The 24,224-nt window shown below is 41.0% G+C and overlaps 1 long non-coding RNA gene across 2 annotated transcripts in view; it reads left to right on the top strand.

Moving 5' to 3' along the window:
- The window catches only part of LOC143810169 (uncharacterized), a 119,852-nt gene that overhangs the window by 22,885 nt on the left and 72,743 nt on the right, over positions 1 to 24,224 (top strand). For both annotated transcript variants that reach the window (XR_013222684.1, XR_013222683.1), the window contains exon 2: positions 3,608 to 3,652. This is a non-coding gene — a long non-coding RNA (uncharacterized LOC143810169). The remainder of the gene's footprint in view (positions 1 to 3,607; positions 3,653 to 24,224) is intronic.

Raw genomic sequence — 24,224 nt, 5'->3', positions numbered from 1 at the left:
GTGATTGTATCAAAAATGAAATGACGGCAAACAGTCCAGTAAGACTGGAGACACACTAGCGATTTTAAAATTGGTCCCATTTTGTTCCTGCAAAGTCAAACGAGTGTCATGCATTTTTCATGTGAGTACAATCCGATTTTTTAACACCTAGCATCCGATTTAGATCCGAGTGCAGTGTGATTGCTGTTCAATTGCAATGACATTTTTACATAGAGCAATTCTCTGTTAGTTAGACATAATTTTCAAAGGAAATATTCTTAAAAACAAACAGATAGATAGATAGACAAGAGATAGATAGATGCATGGATAGATAGATGAAAAGCCGGCAATTTATCTGCCGTGCACAGTAAAATCACAGCTGGACCCGACAGGATAGAATAGATAGATTACATACAATACATACACATAGGATAGATGTAAAGATGTCAGTGATATCTACAATTAGTACAGTGCTTGTGCAGCTTAAGGTACCGTCACATTTAGTGACGCTGCAGCGATCTAGACAACGATGCCGATCGCTGCAGCGTCGCTGTTTCGTCGTTGTGTGGTCGCTGGAGAGCTGTCACACAGACAGCTCTCCAGCGACCAACGATGCCGGTCCCCGGGTAACCAGAGTAAACATCAGGTTACTAAGCGCAGGGAGGCGCTTAGTAACCCGATGTTTACCCTGGTTACCAGTGCTAATGTAAAAAAAACAAACACTACATAATTACATTCCGGTGTCTGTCCCCCGGCGCTGTGCTTTCCTGCACTGACTGTGAGCGCCGGCCGGAAAGCACAGCGGTGACGTCACTGCTGTAATCTGCTTTACGGCTGGCCGGCGCTGACAGTGCAGGAAAGCTGGTTACCAGTGAAGACATCGCTGAATCGGCGTCACACACACCGATTCAGCGATGTCTGCGGGAGTCCAGCGACGAAATAAAGTTCTGGACTTTCTGCTCCGACCAACGATGGCACAGCAGGATCCTGATCACTGCTGCGTGTCAAACTCAACGATATCGCTAGCCAGGACGCTGCAACGTCACAGATCGCTAGCGATATCGTTCAGTGTGAAGGTACCTTAACTGTACATGTATTTAATTATTCAAAGATTCTTTTTCTGAAAGAAATGGCGTGGACTTCCGTGTAAGTTTCTTAACCAGCAGAGGGAAAGCTGATAGCTGGGGCAGATGTTAATAGCCTGGAAAGGGGGTAATACCCATGGAGCTTCCAAAGCTATTAATATCAGCTCACAGCTGTATACTGAACCTTTTCTGGCTATTAAAATGGGGAACACCCCCAAAAATGACTCCGGGTCCCCCTATAATTAATAACCAGCAAAAGCTAGGCATACAGCAGTGGGCTGATATTAATAGCCTAGGAAGGGGCCATGGATATTTCCCCCCCCCCAGGCTAAAAACATCAGCTCTCAGCAACCTCAGAAAAGGTAAATCTTTGAGATCTGCCAATTCTGACATTTAGCCTCACTCTTCCCACTTGCCTTAATGTGGTGGAAAGTGGGGTAATAGTTGGGGGGTTGATATCACCTTTGTAATGTCAGGTGACATCAAGCCAGGAGGTCAGTAATGGAGAGGCGTCTATAATTCGCCCCCATTACTAACCCCATAGTTATATTGTATAAAAACACACACAGAAAAAAAGTTTTTAATTTAAAGAATGACACAGGTTTCTTTAGTCAATCTTAATTAAATCATACTTACAGCATCCCCCATTCCAGTGAAGCCATTGTTACCTGTAAGAGAATTAAAATAATAAACAACAATATTCCTCACCTGTCTGCTGAGAAGATAATAATCCATTTGTCCCATGATGGGTCTAGGTCCGCTACATCTAGATGGCAGGCTGCATGGATGCATGATGTGACCATACAGCCTGCCATCCAGTAGAGACAATGAGCAGCGTCTGCTTCCACTGCTGAGCATCTCGTGGTGAACTCTTAAAACCTACCTGACATCACCATTAGCGTGAGAAAGTTCTCACGCTCGCGGTGCCATTAGAAAGATCCTGGAAGTTCACAGCCAATTAATTTACTTCACCTAACTGATGTCTAATATAATGTATAATGCAACCCGGCTCAGAGTATAATGCAATCCCCCTCACAGTATAATGCAACCCTACTCAGAGTATAATGCAGCCCCCCTCATAGACTATAATGCAGCCCCCCTTCTCCCCCCACATAGTCTAATGCAGCTCCCCCCCCCACACACACAGTATAATTCATACACACATATACACATACACAAACATAATATCTCTCGTCATTCTCCCACTGCTCTGGCTTCTGCAGAGCTCCGCTGCTGGCACAGCGTGGCGCATGAAGTGATGTCATTGTGTGCCCACTGATTTACCAGCAGAGGGAGAGTTATGGGAGAGGAAGCGTCATCTGACGCTCTCTCCTCCATCATTGCTTTCAACTATCATCTATGATGCTGATAAGTTGAATATGCGATGCAGGGGTGGGGGTGGCGCCGGGCCCCCCTGACTCACACGTCCCATAGTGGCCACTGGATGGGGGCCCCTAGGGGGGTCCTAGGCAGCTGCTTAGTCCGCCTTCCCCTAATGCCAACCCTGCTCCTATATCAACAGTGGGTAAGTCTGTATTAAGTGATGACAGATTTTGCTTGAGAATTCAGTATATTGACCATGAATGATCAGTCCAGAAGAAAAAGGAAGCAGATTTCTCAGATAAGATATAGTACAAAAAGGGATGAGCGAACAATAACTGTAAAGTTTGTGGGTCCATACTAAACATTGAGTGTCCGTGCACAGACTCCAAACACGGACTTCTCCCTGAAGTCTGTGTTACTGTTCGGGTTTGGCAGCCTGAACATCCGATGTTTGCCATGCTGTCCAACTATGTGGCAGCATGACAAAGACTGCTCTGATTGGCAGTAACTTGGTTACCATTGCTATCAGCGACACCATGCATACAATGATGAGAGTAGTACTCTCATCAGCTGACGCCTGTGACCGGCAGTAACCTTTTTACCATCGGCCAGAGCTGCTGGCTCACATGCTGTCATATGTGTGACAGCATGGGAACCGCAGTGCTCAGACCGGCGATAACGAACTTACCGCCCTTCAGAGCCGGTATTTCTCGCCTTATCACACAGGTGACAGTGTTGGAAACCCCGGCCATTCGAGGCCACAATTCATTTGAATGGGGCGTGTTAGGCTTCAAGTTTGGGTACTGTTCTTGTGCTCGGACCAAGCTTTTTTTTAAATGCTCGACCAAACCCAATGGACTCGAACATCCATGGGTCAGCCCATCACTAATTACTAAGTTGATAATTTTCATGTGTTCTAATAATAATAATAATAATCATTTTATTTATATAGCGCCAACATATTCCGCAGCGCTTTACAGCGCTTTATAGAGGGGATGTGTTCTATTAGTTTATGCACAAAAATAAAGAATTGGGATTATATTGAAAGGTAACATCTTCATTATAAAGATGGATAAATATAAAAAACACAAGATCTACTACCGCGATCACGGTGACAACATATCTCCTTCTCTTCCCTGCACAATGACCTCTGCACAGTTCACAGAGCATGCCTAGAAAACTCTCCAGTGTAAATTAATATTTATTTTTCCTATGTCCAGGTGCCTGTAGTAAAGCTTATCTCCAAAACTGCTATTGTTCTGCAGGTAAGACAAGTTAACTATCCTCATCATCATGAAATCAAGAAATAAAGAGTATGTTTCGGAATATGATAGACAAATTTAGCTCTGCGGAGCGTCCAGTGATGATGCGCTTTGTGAGCGAGGTTCTGAGATGTCATGATAAGGGCAGGAAGTTCAGTGTGCACCTGCCTATACATCATGGGACATTTTTGGAATAAAAGACAGGGCAGGTATGAAAAAAATGAATAACACACCTGTGGCTGCAGAGCGCCTTATTCTATATTTAATCATGGGCTGTAGGTCACTTCAGAGCTGACAAGCTGCTTTTCAACTCCTTGTCACCACTGCCTGGTGCATCTAATTACGCCTGCCCTGCAGCTGACAAATATCAGCTGCTGCGCACAAAAAGATGGTTCTCGGTAAGTACTTCCCTCTGGCAAAGTTAAATATTAATTATCTCTTTTTATTTCATGATTATTCATGGGAGCTAATGTCACTACAGAGACAGAGTGATATGTCACTGCCATGAAATATTAAAAGTGCTAATTCACAGTCAAACTATGCCAAAAAGGATAACCGTGCTGGACCCATGTCTCCAGATTCACAATTCTCTGCTGATGTTCTTCTGTGATTTCCAGTAGTTATAAACAGTTACAATCTTTGTTATATACAGCAAAATTTCTTAAATTCGGCTTCCAATAATCTAGAAGGTCTATAAAATGATTCACTTACTTCCAGAGGTGTGTTCACATGGTAAGGTCTCATTTAGATGTTTGTTTTAGGTCTAAAAATTATTCACTTTTTTCAACAGTTGTGTTCACACGGTATGGTCTTATTTATCCGTTTGTTTTAGGTCTAAAAATTATTCACTTTTTTTCCAGAGGTGTGTTCACATGGTAAGGTGTCATTTAGATGTTTGTTTTAGGTCTAAAAATTATTCACTTATTTCCAGAGTTGTGTTCACATGGTATGGTTTCATTCAGACATTTGTTCTAGTTCTAAAAATTATTTTCTTTTTTCCAGAAGTGTGTTCACATGGTATGGTCTTATTTATAAGTTTGTTTTAGGTCTAAAAATTATTCCCTTTTTTCCAGAGGTGTGTTCACATGGTATGGTCTCATTTAGACGTTTGTTTTAGGTCTAAAATTATTCACTTTTTTCCAGAGGTGTGTTCATGTGGTAAGGTTTCATTTAGACGTTTGTTTTACACAGACCCATTCTTGTCTATAAGACTGTTGACATATCGGAGAGTTTTATGGACCCTGGGCCCAATTCATCATTTGCAGGCCTTTTTTTAATTCACTTTTCTTTTTTTTAGTTTGTGGACTTTGTTGAAATTTTTAATTTGCGCCAAATTCATCAAAATGGTGTACACAGTTCCAGATTTTTGCACAAAGTAACAAAGTTAAAAGTTAAGCAATTTTGCAACTTTTTAGAGAAAACGTTACATGTTTTTCAGAATGATGCAAGAATTACTCAAAAATTACTGTTGTGCATAAAATTACTCCAGGGGGGGGGCGGGGGTATTGGGAATGGCATACATTTGTGGCAAATTTTGAAAAGTTGCAAATGGTGAATAAGGTGAAAATGCCAGGAAATTCTAAACTCTGCCCATAGTGACAAGCTAAAAAAAACGCGAGTGGAAAAATTATAATGGAGCAAACAAGAAAAAAAGGAGCAAAAAAACAAAAACTAGGCAAAAAACAGGCACAAAGTAATATTGATTTAGCAGTATTGAACCAAGTGTCTGTAAAAAAAAAAAACAGGACACGTTTGATTTTTATCCAGTTTACAGATCAAATTCACCCATTTTAATTACTGGGTCGCTGAAAAAAACGGATGTGCTATCCATGTGTCGTCCAAGCTCTGCCTATTTTGTACTATTTAAGGGGTTAGGAGAAGCTTACACTTTTTGTTTCAAAATAAAATTGATGCCACACTGATAGTAAAATTTGACATGTAGTTAAAAAATGCCTGAAAATTGGATCCAGCACACCAAACTGAGCTTGAAAAGATGTTTTTGCACCCCCAAAAATAGCATAAAATTGAACAGGGCAGATCTGCAATTCCAGCCATGGCTTGTTGCAAAAGTGGCATAGGTTTAGGAAAAAAACATTTGTTTTTTTATATTTGCGTGCCACCTATTTAAAGTTTCATAGATGGCATTTATTGTGACACATAATCACACTGTAAATATTTATCTTCTACCTTTATTAGGGCTCATGCCTCATGCACATGGCTGATTTTCGGTCAAAACATTGGATCACACTTGGACCAATGTTATTCTATGGAGCTGAAGAAAAATTCACAGCATGCCCGAGTTGGATCCGATTAATGGATAGCATTCAGCCGTACAATTAAATGACTCCATTGAAAAAATTGGGCTGCACACAGATGACATCCAATTTTCATGGACTGACAGAATGGAGAAGATGGAGATTTTTTTCTTTCATCTTCTCCTCATCCAAGAAAATTGGATCACACTGTGGTCATACTCTGATCAAACTCAATTCTGGTCAGAGTGTGATTTGCACAATTGGACCAATTCTCTCGGATGAGTGAAAATACGATCCTAGCCTTAGACCTCTTTATCACAGATTACCAATACTGGGTGGTCTTTATGGTAAAATGATGTGATAACCGAATTTTTTACTCACATTTGGGTCTCCTTTAAAGGGGTTGTTCACTACTAGAATAACCCCATCTTGATTGAAATGTCCCGATAAAATAATAAAGTCTATACTCACCTCCCATGCCGGCGCCGTTTTGGCAGTATCGGCACTCATTCTCACCGGGGCTCTCTTGTGGTTGTTGTGACACGTGACACCCAGGGGCGTAACTACAACATGTGCAGGGGTTGCAATCGCACCCGGGCCCTGGAGCCTAAGGGACCCTAAAATTCCCTTTGGCCTATAGAAAAAGACTATTGCTATTAAAGATTTAAAATATTTGGGGGCCCCGTTGGAGCTTTCGCATCGGGGCCCATGAGTTTCAAGTTACGCCACTGGTGACGCCGCTACCAAATCTGCACTGACGTCCCTGTCACTTTGGCCAAATTGAACATGAATAGGAAATACGGACGGCAGCTGATCCCTGGCTTCCTCTTTATTGCCGATTTGTCCGAAGGTGGAGACTGTGGCACTGGTGTCAAGTGTCACAACACCACACGAGTGGACAACTTCTTTTCTTCCCTTCCTCCTGTAGAATAAATGCAAGTTGAGCCTAGATAGAGAAAGTGACGGCTCACATATCATTCCATTTCTATAAATTTTTGCAGACGTCTTTCTCACCCACCATGTAAGAAGATTTATCTGAATCCCATTACCAATGCTTTCAGTTTCTTTTCATTTCCAGCTTTTGATTATTCATGCTCGCTTGCCAATGTGTGATTTTCTCATGGCAAAGTTACAAGTTTCCATTTAAGTATAGGGAGGGGGGGTGATGATATTATAATGTCAAGAAAAGTTACTTTGACTATTCCTGCCTGCCCTGAAAGCCTTGCATGTTCACAGACAAAAGGTGTCTCAAAGCCTGCAAGCGGGTAGAAGAAGTGCAGGTAACACCCAAGCAAACAGGTGTCTTTTTCTAAAAAAGCGTCTTGATAGACAGAGGTATTTCCTTGCAGAACTCAGGTGTTCCCGTACATAGGGGCATTTGGACACTGTCCAAGCTCAAATTTCTTTCTTTTCCCCTGAGGACAATGTACTTTACAGCTCATCTCAGCTGGATTACAACACGTTTAGCTTTTGTGAATTCATTCCTCATTAACAAAATGTCTCCTCCTTGAGAAAACGTGATTTTCTTTTTGGAAGAAAATTTGGATTGGCCCTCAATCCATGTAGAGCTAATATTACATAGACTGGTTCAACACTATAAATGGAGAACAGAGACATCAAAATGTGGTAGTGTAAGGAGACAGCAGACACATAGGTAATGCAGTAATGGAACATAGTCAGAGCAAGGGTTAACAGGGGATTTAATTTTACAGTGGATACTCCATGCAGGGAGAAGTAGAGGAAAATTTCAGAATACAAATTACTGTAACTTGGAACATGGTAGTAAAACAAGTAACTAAGACAATACGTTCAGAGGAAATAGACTTATCAATCCGACGCAGTCCTCGGTATATTCCCTGTGTGCAAACAGTGGCGCCAAGGCAATGACGCGGTGGAAATTCGGCGTTGTCCTGGAGAGGATGGTGTCCTGGGTCCTGGAGAAGATGGCATCTTAGGTCCTGTCATGGGCGATGTTTCCTTGTGGTCCTGTTGCCGACTTTGAGTCCGGAAGGAGACGGAATACACAAGGCAATGTCTCTGTCGTGCACGGCGGTTTCCCCTATGTGGGATCTGTTCAGAAGCTTATCAGGATAAAGTTCACAACGGCTGATACGACTCTCCGGTCTGCGAAGCTATGTCCCATACACGGACCCTTTTTCTCACAGTCAGCGGTGTCAGAGGTGTCAGCGATATCGGTTCCCAGGCTCTGACGACAGTCTCCGTTTATCGCCCTCTGGCCTTCAAGTCTTAGGGCTGCTCTCTCACGATACTCTGCGTTAGGAGCCTCTACGCTGACCTCTTGTGCGCTGCACGTACCCGCCGTAACTGTCAGATTAATCACACGCTGCAGTTCACTCAGCTTAACCACACCCTCTTTTCTCAACTGCCGGGACCAGTCTGGGGCCTTAAGCTTTTCCCCCTGCAACATAGGTGACAGCCCTAATGGTTACGGACCCGTCACAGAGGAAGCCTAGCTGGGTTCTACTCCTTACATTAGCACGATGGAGGTTTCCCATATTACTTTATTTGTAGAGACTAGTGAATCCGACAAAGTTTGAATTTGGCAATTTGCTCAAATTTGGCAGGGAAATTCAATGTGAAAAATTTGAATCAAATAAGCCTAGATTGTCATACAAAGCTCTTTATTATGCTTTGATTTCTTCTAACCTCAAATTGTAAAACCCCTTAGGTGTTTAGTCTTTCGCTGGCTTCCCAGTCCCCCACTGTCATCAGTCAGAATGTACATTAAGGGTATGTGCACACGTCAGGATTTCTTGCAGGAATTTCCTGAAGAAAACCGGAAATTTTCTGCAAGAAATCCACTTTTTTTTTTTTGCGTTTTTTTCCCGTTTTTTTCGCGTTTTTTTTAGCATTTTGCAAGTGAAATTAGCTTGCAGAATGCTAAAGTTTTCCAAGCGATCTGTAGCATCGCTTGGAAAACTGACTGACAGGTTGGTCACACTTGTCAAACATAGTGTTTGACAAGTGTGACCAACTTTTTACTATAGATGCAGCCTATGCAGCATCAATAGTAAAAGATAGAATGTTTAAAAATAATACAAAAAATGGTTATACTCACCTGCAGACAGCCGATCTCCTCAGCGGCGTCCATTCCTATAGATGGTGTGTGTGTGCAGGACCTTCGATGACGTCGCGGTCACGTGAGCGGTCACATGAGCGGTCATGCGACCAATCACAAGACCGCGACGTCATCGCAGGTCCTTCAGACACTCCAGCTATAGGAACCGAAGCGGCAGCATGCACCTGAGAGGCGGGAAGACTGCGGGGGCCATCGAAGGTGAGTATATGACTATTTTTTATTTTAATTCTTTTTTTTTACCAATTATATGGTGCCCAGTCCGTGGAGGAGAGTCTCCTCTCCTCCACCCTGGGTACCAACCGCACATAATCTGCTTACTTCCCGCATGGTGTGCACAGCCCCGTGCGGGAAGTAAGCAGATCAATGCATTCCTAGTTGTGCAGAATCCCCGCAATTCCGCAAATTTAATGAACATGTTGCTTTTTTTTCCGCGATGCGATTTTTTCGCGGAAAAAAATGCAACATTTGCACAAAAAATGCGGAATACCCTGAAAATAATGGGAGGCATATGTTAGCGTTTTTTTTGCATTTTTTTCGCATTTTTATCACGTTTTTATAGCGAAAAAATGCGAAAAAAACGCGAAAAATACTGAACGTGTGCACATGGCCTAAAGCACTAAGCAGTCTTACTCAATTTTTTCTATTTTCCTTGATGTGAGGCCAGGGCGAGGCCAGGGCGAGGCCAATGTCGGAGCCCCAAGTGGATGAGCATAGAGCTACTAGGTGAGCTGGAATCAAGTTTTTAAATTCTAAACGAATTTGATTACATTAGTATTGATTCACTCCCTCTTATATATTTATGAAAGAGAATGAATATGATCATACCAGTGCAGAGCTTTTTTGAAAAAAACTTAGGCATTGTCATTAGAGCCATTAACGCACCTTGCTGGAGGCTGAGATTAGTGTGACAATTACAAAATTGTTGGAATTGGTTTTACATGTCCTCTATTGTATGTTTGTATGTATTTGAGTGCAATTAGTTTTTGGAAGCTTTTTTAGGATCAGTTTCCCTGGCCTCTAAAACTGTACTTATCTGCATAAAAATGTTAATTCTGTCTACTTTTTCAGGGACATGGCACACTCATCATCATCACAGTCATTCTCTATTTCCCCCAAGGTATTAGTTGCAAAGTTCATACTGCCAACCTTTACAGAAGACCTCCTGAGGGCTATTGACCATGGAGCACAAATTGCGGAGGAGACAATTTTTTCTATAAACATGACCTTTAATGTCACAGCCTATACACTCTTTGAAAAAAGACAGATGTCCATCAAGTTCAATGATAGATGGGAGAGGTTAAAGGGAATGGGTTTTAGGTGCATCATTTTTGCATCTCCTTGATGCCCCCTTCGTGACTTTTTCATGATCCGGTAATGCCTGTTTGGATGCCAGGACTCTATCTAAAGATGAAGCATTTCAGCATTTTTCTCAGTAGACCCTTCTGGAAGCTCTTCTTTTCAAGATGTTTTGGTTGGATTCACTAAAGCAAGAGAGATTTGTCAATTCGGATTTGGGTGGTCTCTCCTTTTTCAGGGAGCCTCTCGATGCTTTGAGAGAGTTGGGTAGTACGAGCAAATTTAGAAGTTGCCATGGGGCCCATGAAAAAGAGGGATCCATAATGGCCTACATCCCTATTTCTTGTAGACAATGGGATATTGTGACACCTGAAAACAAGCCTGCACAAAATTATTTTAGGATAAGTTAACAGGCTTCAGGGTTAGGCCCCTCTATGTCTGCTACTGTCAAAGATAACTTGAAGATGAAGCCCTATTCTGTCCCTTGACAAGGTGTATCGTATACAGAGAATAGAAACAGGGAAATAGATAGCTGAGGGGCTACATTAACAAAAATCAAAAACTTATCCTCCTAGGATTTCATATACAGAAGCATTGTGTTGATGCAGGGTATGATGACTGAGGCATGTGCACTGGGTGCTTGAGGAGGATGCCAAAAAGCCACTCTTCCTTGGCTAGGGAATTCAGATTCGGGGCTTGGGTAGGAAAATGAATTTCTACAACATTCTACAACTGTACTGTGGACACATAACAGTGTCAACCAGTTACATTCTAAATCAGAGGTGCACTGAAGTGGTGGCTAACAAGAATGTCAGCATGCCAATGCCAGTATGTGGTACTAGACAGTAAACCGATAAAGGAACTCATACAACTTGGATGAAAGTTGGCCAAACCTGTAGATTTTGTCAGATCCGGCTAAACATCTCAGCTATATGGGGGCCTCTTAACTGTTCTCCACAGATATTGTTGTAAGAGAAAATGATTAAGCAGTTAAAATTTAATTTCCAATAATTTTTATTGAATTTTAACATACATATTAAGGGAAGGAGGAGGAAAAAAAGGGAGGGGAGAGAGGGGGAAGAAGGGTGTCAGGGTAGGATAAGGGAACATAACAACAGAGAGGACTAAAAAGTCCTAGCAGGTTCCATATAACATATAAATATTAACACTCAATTTTAATACATTTGAGTTTGAATTAAGCTAGCACACACCATTCCATTAATTCACTAATTCCAGATAAATTTCCAACCATTTCCCCCATTTCTTAACATATTTATCAAAATAGTCATGAACAATTGCAAATCTATGCTCATAAGATCTATGCAAATTAATTTTGTCAATAATATCAGAAAAAGTGGGTGGGCTTGGAAGGCTATTGCATTTTTGATGACCAAAAAAATATGGATTGTAATAGGTCTCAATGAAGGGTTTACGGTGTCCATCCCCAATGACAAAAGAGCCATTTATGGAGTAATTGTGACTTCACCATCGTGAATTCTATTTATCAGTTTAAAGGCCTGAGCCCATAGGGATTTGATTTTGGGGCATTGCCAAAACATATGTAAAAGGCTCCCGTAGCGACCACAACCTCTCCAGCACAGGGGTAAATTGTCTGGATTAATGTGTGACAGACGAGCTGGAGTGTAATACCATCTTGTTAGAATCTTAAAATAAGATTCCTGTAACATCAAGGAAATATTTGATTTATATGAACAAAAGATAGCGTTTTCCCGTTGTTCAAGGAGATGAGTGATGTTTAATTCTTTGTCCCATGTAACCATATAGGAAGATTTAGTCATTTCTGTGTCCTCATTGAACCACTTATATATGCTTTGATTACTCCAGAAGATCTTATCCTTAATGTTGCTTAACAAGTTAGTGGTTGCTTCCGAGAGTAATGGTTTGCTGAGTAAATAATACTGAATCTGGTCCTTGAGAATTAAGGAGTGTGTAAATGCTGACGAAGGGCGTTTAAAATCTTTCCTTAAGTTACTAAAATTGGCGAATTTGTCCCTGTCGTGTATATCTTTATTCCTTTTAATATTATGATCCGACCAGAGAGGATTGGATGTAATGTTTTGGACTGTCATAGCTAGGGATATTAGGGAATTTAGTAGCAATTTCGTTTTATTGGTACCTTTTTGATTTTTGGAAAGTTTCTTCCATGCGTATAAAGTGGCCGCAAAAATTTGGTGGTTGTGGGTGCTAAAGAGCAGCTCCCTCGGAGGTCTGTAGTTGTTTAATTTGTATTCCAAATCAAGCCATGACGGTGTTTCATCATTGGAAACCCAGTAAATTCTTTGTCTTATAAGATTTGCCAAATAAATGACGGATATATTAGGTAGACCCATTTCCCCGAAGGCCTTGCTCCTATATAGAGTTTTATTGGGAGTCCTTGCTTTTTTCTTATTCCATATATACAAATTGATTGTTAACTGGATACTGGTAATATATGAACTAGAGATATTAAGGGGAAGAGTCCTAAAAATATACAAATTTTTGGGGAGGATAAAAGTTTTAATCACTAAAGTCCTTCCCCACCAAGACAGAACCCGGCTTTCAAAATATGAAAGGTCACTGGATATAGTGTCGGATAATAACTTCAGATTGGTAGACATCAAAGAATTGATGTTCCTAGAGATAGTGGCACCCAGATATTCAATCTCGTTGTCTGTCCAACATAGTTCTGAGATGCTACCAATTTCTTTAATTTGGGAATCATTCAAGTGGAAATGTAATATTTTCAATTTTCTCTCTGATTTTAAAATAAGAGACTTCCGGGAAAAGCTTAAGAGTGGTTTGTAATTCCTTAAGAGAATCCTGGGGATTAGTTAAAGTTAAAATCATGTCGTCAGCGAAGAGGCTGATTTTGAATTTGTGGGATGGAGTTTCGATTCCTTTTATAGCTTTGTTCTGCCTGATGAGTTGTGCCAGGGGTTCAATTGCTAAAATGAAATGAAGGGGTGAGAGGGGGCATCCCTGTCTGGTCCCGTTAGAGATTTGAAATAAATTTGAGGAATAATTATTCAAATAAATTCTAGCTTTTGGTTTAGTAAAGAGGGCCATGATGGTTGAAACAAAATTTTCCGAAAAACTATATTTACTAAGAGAAGATTTTAGATAGTCTCAATTTAAACGATCAAAAGAATTCTCGGCATCTAAAGTAATAATAACTGTTGTGGTTTTTCAAGATTGGGGTAGTTTAATGGTATTAATTATTCTTTTAGTCCCATCCATTGCTTGACGTCCTTTGACGAATCTGATTTGGTCTCTATCTATTAGGCTTGGTAGAAGATCCTTCAATCTTTTTGATAATATTTTTGAATACATTTTCAGGTCAGAATTAATAAGTGAGATAGGTTTATAATTAGTAACTTTGGTTGGGTCTGATTTTGGTTTGGGGATTAAGATGATTGTGGTTTCCAGCATCTCTTTGGGAAATGAACCAGAAGTAGATGCTCTGTTTGGGAAAGTTGGGGGGATAGAATTTTATTAAATGATTTATAGTATTCGTTTCCATATCTATCGGGGCCAGGTGAATTAAATAATTTTAACTGCTGGATGGTATTCTTGATCTCTTTAGGGGTAAAAGGGGATGTTAAGGTCTTCAGATTGTCCAAAGTTAATTTGGGTAGATCAATAGTTGACAGGAAATTCTCAATGTCAGATTTCTTAGGTTGGAGAAGAGTAAAAGTTTTCAGTTATATAATTCATAGTAGAATTCCGCTAATGTATTTGCTATATCCGGTGGGTGGGATAATAAGGTACCTTTAGGGGACATGATTTTATTAATTCTATTAGCTTGCCTTATTTTTTTAATTCGGCTCATCATGTAACGTGTTGATTTATTCAGTGAAATATATTGTTTGAACTTTGAATTTTTAATGACCAAATTAAACAGTTAAAATTTCAACAGTCTTTTGTTGTCAGGAGAGATAAGCTGCTGCCAGAGTTGTTTGGCGGCAGCCTTCTCCTCTTTTGAAAACACATAATTGGCCAGGAACACACTCATGTATGGGAAAGTCAGGAGATATAGCTAATATTTGAGTCTTATTTTTGTCTAGTTTTTGGTCTTTTCAACCTATTTGTAATTTACTCGAAATTTTTCTTATAATTTGGGTCTTTGTTAAAGACTATTTTGTTCATATGTTCACCTGTTTTTGTTTCTATTTTTTAAATGCTTTTTTTGTTTCCAGTTATTTTTTAGCTACTTATTAATTCTTAATACATTTAGTCAATTCACTTAGCATAACAGTTTTTTTTATTAAACAAAAGTGCAAAATATAATCCCATGTAATTATTTTACATCCCTATAATCATTGCTGCCGGCACAGTGAAGGTATTACAGTAATGTTATAACCAGTTAATTCTTTATTAGTGGCGTTGAGCCATTACTCCCCAGAGTTTTGGTAGGCTCGCAAGAGTTAATGACACATCCCTTCACCCTTACCGAAACCGACCTACTGATCAATACCTTTCCATCTCGCTGCCAGGCCTTCCCTGTACAATGCCATTTGTAACTGCTGTTGTATCCAGTAGAGCCTGTCAATACATAGAACCACAAGTCATTGGAATGATTTTTCAGTAAACAGTGGAAACTTCGCCCCCGGCATACAAATCAATATCCCTTTAGTTTCACAGAGGCAAATATTTGATAAATTAAGGTTGGTTGGCAAATGTATTCAGTCCTGACATTAAATCAATAATACTGTAAAAATCCAGAGTGGCAGGTAAATAAGGGGAGGCTCCACAGGTATACAAACTGTGAGACGCTCTTGAGATCATGATCTGTGCTCTGAAGCTACTGTTTTCCAAAGATCTTGGCACAAGTCTCATCAATGTCAGTTCATGGTAAACTTCAATATTACTATGAAAATGCCGGTATTAAAAAAGGAATTGTTACAAGAAAACTCAAAATTCCTGCACTTATACTCCCTCCCACAGTGCATAGAGGGCAAGTACCAACTTGTACATTATCTCTCAAAAATTAAAGCGTCACGGCGATTTTACTGTTTTGATCTTTTCTGGATCCTAAGTAATGGTAGGAAGTGAGAAACTGGGCAGTTGCCCAAAGCCTCCATATCCTAGGAGTCCCACAAAACATAGGACTCTCTTTAGCAACCCTTCGAATAGAACATAAACCCTTCACTTTTTAGATCAAAAGGAAATTTAGTTAACCCTTTCATTACCCTTGATTACAGATGAGCTAATCAAATTTGTGGTGAATTTTAGGAATTTCGTTGGATCTGGCGAATTATAAGAATTTGCAATTCGAATTACACTAATCATAAAAGGAATGTCCTCAGGCATTTTACAAAAAGTAGAAGATTGCATCATCCAGAGAAGGATTACATGACCTCAGGGATGGCAATGAGGACTTCCACATTATTTATTTTTTCAGTATGCGCACTTATACAGCATCATCATATTTTGCAGCGCTTTACAGACATCATCATTACTGTCCCCATTGGGGCTCACAATCTAAGTTCTCTATCAGTATGTCCTTGGAGTGTGGGAGGAGCCAGAGGCAGGAAATGCAGCACCCATTTTGTGGTGAATCTGGACAGTGAGAGGACATCACATCTCACAGCTTCGAGATAGAGGTAGGGAGAAAAATTCAAAAGATACTGATTTAACTGCACAGACAGTGTGTGCCAGCGCAGTAGTGAAAAACAGCTACCTACAGCCATATATCCTGAGGTTACTTTGTCAACACTAAGGTTGTGTTTGCATTAAAGAGATTGAAAGGGAGTAGAAACTGTCCTAGGGACCTCAGTGTTCCACATGTCTTTCCATGGCAATTGGGGGCTTTGCAAAATTTGCAATTCATAGCGAATCAAGGACTGTGAGTTAACAATTTTAGGAACTAGTGAGCTGTGTGAAGTACCAGAATCGTAGCAGTTAATTCACATTTCCTGTTAAACTTTGATCTGCAACATTCAAGAAGTTGCACCAAGTAGAGACTTAAATCATTAAAGAAGTTGTCCACTACTTGGACAACTCCTTCTTATACCCCTCCCTTAGCCATGATAAAATAATATTATACTCCTGTGACGGGGAGAGTGATGTCATGCTTGGAAGTCATGAAGGATCTCTTCTATCAGGTAAACACAATACACACAGCATGTTCACACTCCAGGCCAGAAGTGGGATCTCTGAACACAGATTAAGGGGAACTTCCCTATATTCTGGTTTGGAGGGAAAGGAAGGCAGTATGTCAGAGGACAGAGGAGAGAGCAGTAAGACATTGAGTGTTGGATGGACTGAAAGAGCCATGTAGCCAGAGTTGCTGCAGCTCCTGGAGAAAGAGAGAGAATACGGAAGGAAGAATATTGTTTAGTGAGTGTGCAGGTGAAGGAAGCACAGGAGAGTGATAACTGGGGAGAACAGTGGCGATTGAGCTATCTCCTTGCAGAGCACAGCTTACCGGTAGCCGGAAGACCGAGGTTGTGAGGGACTCTAAGACTTACAGCAGAAACCGGCAAGACAGCTGAATTACACATCACCTGTCTGCCCTAATACCCAGGAGTCACAGTGGCACATACGGGTTTGTGTCCCACCTTTATGGAGGACAGAGAGAACTGTGAGGACCTTGCCAAAAGCCATAGGCAGTAAGGGACTACAATACCACCGTGCTATGAGGAAGGTTTTTAACTCCATCTGGTAAAGGGGATTCTGAATTCTCTTCCAAACCGGCCGGACCCTGCCTGTACCTGTGATCTGGTGCCCTGGACTGTGGCTGCCTGAAGTCTTTAGTAAACCAGGTAAAGAGACTGCAAACCTGTGTCCTCATTCTCTACTGCACCACTCACCATCTTCATCTATACACCGGGAGCCCTGGGGACATACTTCACCTGTGGGAAGCTATACCATCTTAGCTGCCTTAACATCACCCCAGTGGACCCCTTTATGCAGCGTCGGTCCCCACTGACCGAATACCACAGGTGGCATCATGAACACAAACTTTATTCAAAACCCCTTGAAGGACATTCCCTTTAACATGGGCACCCAGGCCCACGGACCGGGTCGCAGCCACCGTGACATCCCCTTGTGAGTACCGGACCCAGTACTGGGTACCCCACAGCCCTGGCGGGCGTTCCACTTCCCCTTTGCCGGCGCCATTCCCGCAGTGTCAGCACTCGTCTCTCCCTGGGGCTCTTGTGTGGTGTTGTGAAACGTGACACCGGTGTCCAATCAGCGCTGGCATCCCTGTCTCCGCCTTCAGATTTCCTATTCATGTTTGTTTTATCCAAAGGCAGGAACAGTGATGCCAGCGCTTATTGGGAGCCAGGGATCAGGTGTCAAAACAACCTCATGAGAGCCCTGGGAAGAATCAGTAAAGAAACCACCAGAATTGTGCCGGCATGGGTGGTGTGTATAGGCTTTATTATTTTATCAGGGCCAAACATTTTGATCAAGAAAAGGCTGTTCTAGTAGTGGACAACCCCTTTAAAAATCAGCACCTTTCAGGGAGAATTTTACAACTGATGCCTGTGCTTGTTGTATGTAACATGATTGCTGAAGAGAAAAAAAATCTGTTTAAATGATTTGCAATTTGTTGTACGCTATTTTAAATGAAAAGAAACCTTACTAAGGTGAGACATGTAATGACTGACAGTCTGTTGTCCTTATCTACATGTTTCACACTGGTAACGCTCCCTTTCATTAAAAATAATCCTAGGAGGCAGATTCTTATGGAGATCTGGGTTCGGCCCATAGATCTTAACAGCTCATTTACATATAGGAAAAATGTGGATATCTCTGGAATAAAACATTGGATCCTTTGACCTACATGCCCACTTAGATGGCTTAGGAGGGTTGATCCTACTAACAGATTACCTTTAAATTCAAGACTGATTTGAACTGATGTGAATTTTCCAATGGCAGATCACTGATACAGCAATTTCTGTTTTTTATGCTCCATGTAAATACCAAACAAGGTAACCAAAGACCTTAAAATGACTCTGTTTTCAGTTCATACATTGTACACATTATACATAAGTCCTGCCTTACACAAGGGACGGCCATTTAGATGATGGAATGTCCTTGTGGTTTCAACTCTATCACTGTATGTGGGAGACTGCAATATAATACCTAACATTAACTCTTTATAACCTTAGGCAAGTCATTTTATCTTCCTGAACTTGGTCATTCACCTCACCTGCGAGGTCTGTAAAAATAGAAAAAAATATGTTTGACTTTTAAAATACATCACGATTGCGAAAAAAACTATGAAATGTAGCATATAGGATAAACTCCTTAAAGAAGTTTTCTCAAGAACAAAGATAATTTTAATCAACATTTTAAGCAATAGATCTTTGAATAATAATAATTTCCACACTTGGATGTGTTTAAAAAAAATGTTCCTGTGCTGAAATAATCTTATAAATGTGCCTCTGCTGTGTAATGGCTGTGTCTGACCATGCACGGACATAGTCTGATCATACCACAGCTCCTTGGCAGGGGAGGAAGCAAAAAATAGTATTCAGACAGGACAGCATGGTGTCGCAGCTGGTTCTCTCTTTTTGGGAAGACATTGCATAAAAATGGGCAGTGAAATGTTTTGCCACAAAAAGAATCAAATGTGATCCCGTGCTGTCCTGCCTGTATACACTCTTTTGCTTCCTCGTCTGCCAAGCCATTACACAGTACAAGCACAAGAACATTTTCTTTTAACACATCCAATTGTGCAACTTATTTTTATTCCAAGATCTATTAATTAAAATTTACTTTGTTGGTGGGAAAACCCCTTTAATATATACTGAATTAGACTATCAACTGTCCCGTTTTTCCCCTATACAATGACTATTGGCTGTAGTTGTCCGAACTACGTTTCATTGTGTTTTTAAAGTTTTGTACTAAAGAAAAAGTTTTATAGAGATGTTTATTTCTAATATTTTGATCTTAGAAGTGGCAGTGTATACAGAATAATGGTTTTATTTAAAAAAAAAAAAAAATTCTATAAATGACTTAAAAAACAATCATGGACTAGTTCCAGGATGAGTGAGACAAGTATATTTACAATCTAACATAAAAATTGAAGCAGGGTTAAAGGGTCACTGTCGGTTCAGACAACTTGACCTCATTTGATAGTTAATGTGATAAATAATATGCAAATCACTTTACTTAAAAACGTTATTTTCCTCCTGAAAAATCACTTCAAAGCTCCAGCAGCTAGATGTCTCTCTTCTATATTACTTGCCTGTTGTCAAGCATAATCCATCTCCAGCAGAAGAGGCACAGAGACGGATTACAGGAAATAGAGATGGACCTTTAAACCTCTACCCCTCCTCACCTGCCTGTCAGACTCCAGACTGTCATAGCAGTGATGTGGTGTTTCAGTCTAGAGCAGGCAAGACAGTGAACAGTGGTGAATGCAAAAGCAATGCATTCTGGGATGTTAGCGAAAGAAATTCCAGCACCTACAATTCTGGCATAATATGGATATAGACTAACCACCACCACTCAACATATATTGACGAGTAACAATGTTTTGAACTTTTGACTTTCAGGCTCCATATCTCACCATCCACTACTGTTTCGAATGGGAGACTACCATCATTTTAAAGACAATTATCTTGAATATCTCATACATACATTTGACTTGCAACTGTTTAGCATATGATTAGTTATGCAGATTCTTGACATATCGCTGCATTGTCACTGTTATGCTTTTGGTGGTAGAAAAATTTTTTTCTTCCTATATTCTACAAATTACAATCTTTTCTGATGACGGCAGCAAGAGTGGACTGTCATGTGAGTGCAAGTATGTGATTTGCAAACATCTGGCCCCATTCCATCTTCCAACTAGATGTGTTTTGCCTTGCTCAGTTCACTTTCATTGAGTGAGGCCACACATGTTTAAGCAGCAGGCGACCGCATGTATGTAAATTGCTTACTTGCAGTTTTGTGACCTTCTGTTGTCACTGCCGGCACCAGAGAATCCTGACAGTGGGCAATGCATGCCGTAAGAATTTAGAAGTCTGCAGTCACATAGAGTAATTACAGACTTTCATCACAAACTTGGACAACCCCTTTAATGCTCCTTTCATAAACAAAGACATAGTAACCCTTAACTTGTCAGATGACACAGTAACATAGACATGTATCATGGAATCTTACAAGTTGTGGATTGTTACCTGTGAACAGGATCGGCACCAAAAAAAGCATAAGAATACATCACCAGAACCACCATTAGTACAGAAATATGTCAGTAGAACCCCCATCAGTACAGAAACACGGCATCACAACCCTCATCAGTACAGACATACACCACCAGATCCACCATCAGTTCAGAAACACATAATCAGAATCACCATCAGTACAGAAATGATTCACCAGAATTACTAACAGTACAGAAATAGATCACTAGAACCCCCATCACTACATGAATATATCACCAGAACAGCCATCAGTACATGAATACATCATTAGGACCATGATTAGTACATGAATATATCATCAGGACCATCATTAGTACATTAATTCATCACCAGGACCACCATTCATACATGAATTCAGCACCAGAACCACCATAGGTACAGAAATACATCACCAGAACCACCTTCATTAAATGAATAAATCACCTGAACCATGATTAGTACATGAATATATCACCATAACCAGTATCAGTTCATGGTACTTTTATTGTATTGCCAGGTCAGACCCATACATATTTGTACTGCATGAATCTACAACTCCCAGTATGTCCTTAACAATAGCAAGAAGATCCTGGGATTTTTTATTATCAGTCATCATCAGACTGCAGACCATACACGAGCCACAGTACTGATGAGATCAGTATTACAAATAAACATTTACATCTAGGTACCTTCTAGATAACGTCTCTGATTGGAATAGTTATCTTTCTTTTTTACTAATGACTTACTGACAGCCAAAGCTAACAGACAATTCTCTATACTCCTCCTTCTAGACCTGTCCTCTGCCTTCGACACAGTTGACCACTGCCTCCTACTATAGATCCTCTCTTCCTTTGGTGTCAAAGATCTTGCCCTATCTTGGATCTCCTCATACCTTACAAACTGCACATTTAGCGTTTCCTACTCCCATACTACTTCTTCATCTCTCCCCCTCTCTGTTGGTGTCCCTCAAGGCTCTGTCCTAGGACCCTTACTCTTCTCAATCTATACACTTGGCCTGGGACAACTCATAAGGTTCTATGGCTTCCAGCGCCATCTATATGCTGATGACACTCAGATCTACCTCTCTGTCCCAGATGTCTCCTCTCTGCTCTCCAGAATTCCAGAGTGTCTATCAGCCATATCCCCCTTCTTTTCCTCTTGCTTCCTCAAGCTCAATGTGGACAAATCTGAACTAATTATCTTTCCTCCATCTCGCATATCTTCCCTACCTTATCTATCCATCAAAATAAATGAAACACTTTCCCCTGTCCCCAAAATCTGCTGCCTCGGAGAAACCTATGACTCTGCCCTGTCCTTCAAACCGCACATCCAAACTCTCACAACCTCCTGTCGCCTCCAGCTCAAAAATATTTCCAGAATCCATCCTTTCCACAACTCTCACTCTACTAAAATGCTTATGCATGCCCTAATCATCTCCCGCCTTGACTACTGCAACATCCTCCTTTGTGGCCTACCTTCTAACACTCTCGCACCCCTCCAATCCGTCCTTAACTCTGCTGCCCAACTAATTAATCTCTCTTCTCCCTACACTCCTGCTTCCCCTCTTTGCAAATCCCTTCACTGACTCCCAATTTCCCAGCGTATCCAGCTTAAACTACTAACACTGACCTACAGAGCCATCCATAACCCCATTCTCCTCCGTATATTTCCAAACTAATCTCTCAATATCTTCCCTCATGTAATCTCCGGTCCTCCCAAGACCTCCTTCTCTCCTCCATGCTTATTTGCTCCTCATCCAAGATTTCTCCCGAATATACCCCATCCTTTGGAATTCTGTGCCCCAACATGTCCAGTTATCCACCACATTTGAATCTTTCAAAAGAAACCTGAAAACCCAACTCTTCAAGAAAGCTTACAACCTGTAATGACCACATGGCCACCTCAACACAATCGGAGCTACTGCAACCCCCGACCTCCTTCCCCATAATCCTGTAGAATGTAAGCCCGCAAGGGCAGGGTCCTCTTCCCTCTGTACCAGTCTGTCATTGTTAGTTTGTTTACTATAAATGATATTTGTATTTTGATACATGTACAGCACCATGGAATTAATGATGCTATATAAATAAATAATAATAATTTATTTTCTTCATGTTGTCCAGATGCCATAATGACTTTTCACATTCACAGCTCATCTCTGCAGACTCCCATCTTCCCCAGGCTTCTGCAGCACATCCCAAAACATTGCACTTAAAAATAGCAGTGTGAATTTTATGTTCATGAATAAAAATATCTGCTCAAGGGTGTAACCATGAATAAATAATTGCTCTCCATTGTGTTCCCTTCACAAAATATGACCCACACATTGTCCATTTTATGGTTCATGCCCTCCACACTGCCCTCTCCTTTCCATTCCCCATCCCCCTCCTCTCACAATACAGTATCTGCACCCATCCCCTTTTGCCCCCCACATTGTGCCAACACCCATTCCACCATGTTTCATCATACAATCCCCCTTGTTCCCATACTGTGTTTTTACGTGTTCCATCCCCCTCAATCCCCATACTGTGTCAGCAATGATCCCCTTCTCAGTCCCCATACTTTTGTCTGCAGCAATCCCACCCCTCGCTCCCCATACTGTGTTTACACCCACCGCCTTCACTCTCCATACTGTGCCTGCATCCATCCCCCCTTCCTCACGAGTTCAATTAATTTCGGGGAGCCGGGGTGCTGGACCTTCTATGAGCTGGCTATCAGCTTGACAACTGGCTCATAAAACTGCCGGGGAGGCACCTCGGATCATCACATCAGGAGGCCTGACCATACTCCCGTACCGGCTGCGCCCGGGGCATATGCCATTCCTGCGCCACCCCCTTGATGTTCAGCTGTGCTTATTGAGATTGATCATTATTGCAAAAATCAGATCTTGCTTAGGACTGTACTGTATCAGTGAAAGCTTGTAAATTTTCCATTGGTCAGTAGTCGTGCTACATTTGGGGATATACAGAGAGCAAAGCCACGGGCTGCTGGTGTATCTGTGTAATTCACTGAAGTTTAGACTGATACAACTCAACCTACTTTCACCATTGCAATTGAACAGTGGAATTTTCCAGGACTAATGTATTCTAGTCACGTATTTGTAATTAAAGTGTGACTTTTAGCAACTTTAAAACTGGGGCCCCAGGATTGATATGACTATGATTAAAACAAATTAAAGAACATAACAATGTGAGCAATAACATTTGGGCTCATCTTTGACACCTGACAGGATCTCTTTAAAAGAAAAACTGTCCAGAAAAGCCTTGCCTACATTTTACAGAACCACATCAAGTACAGAAATTACATAATACTTTAAGAAATTTGTCACCACATTTGACCTATCTAAACTATTAATATGGACATCCAGACTTTAGAATGCTGAGAAAAATCTTCCCTGTATGCCTAATGTCAGATGCCTTGTTGAGAAATAATCTTTCATCACTTCATATAAATTACCTTTCCCAGGCTCTGGGGAGGATGGTGCCTGGAAGATAACTCTGCCTCCAGAGCTTATTTTACATGAAGGAGGAGTTACCAGTGTGAGACAAGTAACTAACACAGAACAGGAGAAATTAAATTTGTCTTTCCGCAAACACATATTTTGCTTCTTTCTCAGGTTTGCTGTATGGCAACAATATGGCAACCCTATCTGTCTGTGAGATGGAAGCTGGAGCTGAGAGGAACCTGCAGATGTGTCAGGTATAACCACACACAGCTCTGCAATGAGATCAGTAGTCCAGAGATCGGCCATTACACATCACACTCATAGCACTGGTAACCATTAG

This window comes from Ranitomeya variabilis, chromosome 2 (assembly GCF_051348905.1).
Source record: "Ranitomeya variabilis isolate aRanVar5 chromosome 2, aRanVar5.hap1, whole genome shotgun sequence".
Classification (NCBI taxonomy): domain Eukaryota; kingdom Metazoa; phylum Chordata; class Amphibia; order Anura; family Dendrobatidae; genus Ranitomeya; species Ranitomeya variabilis.
This window is presented reverse-complemented; position numbering and strand designations above follow the sequence as displayed.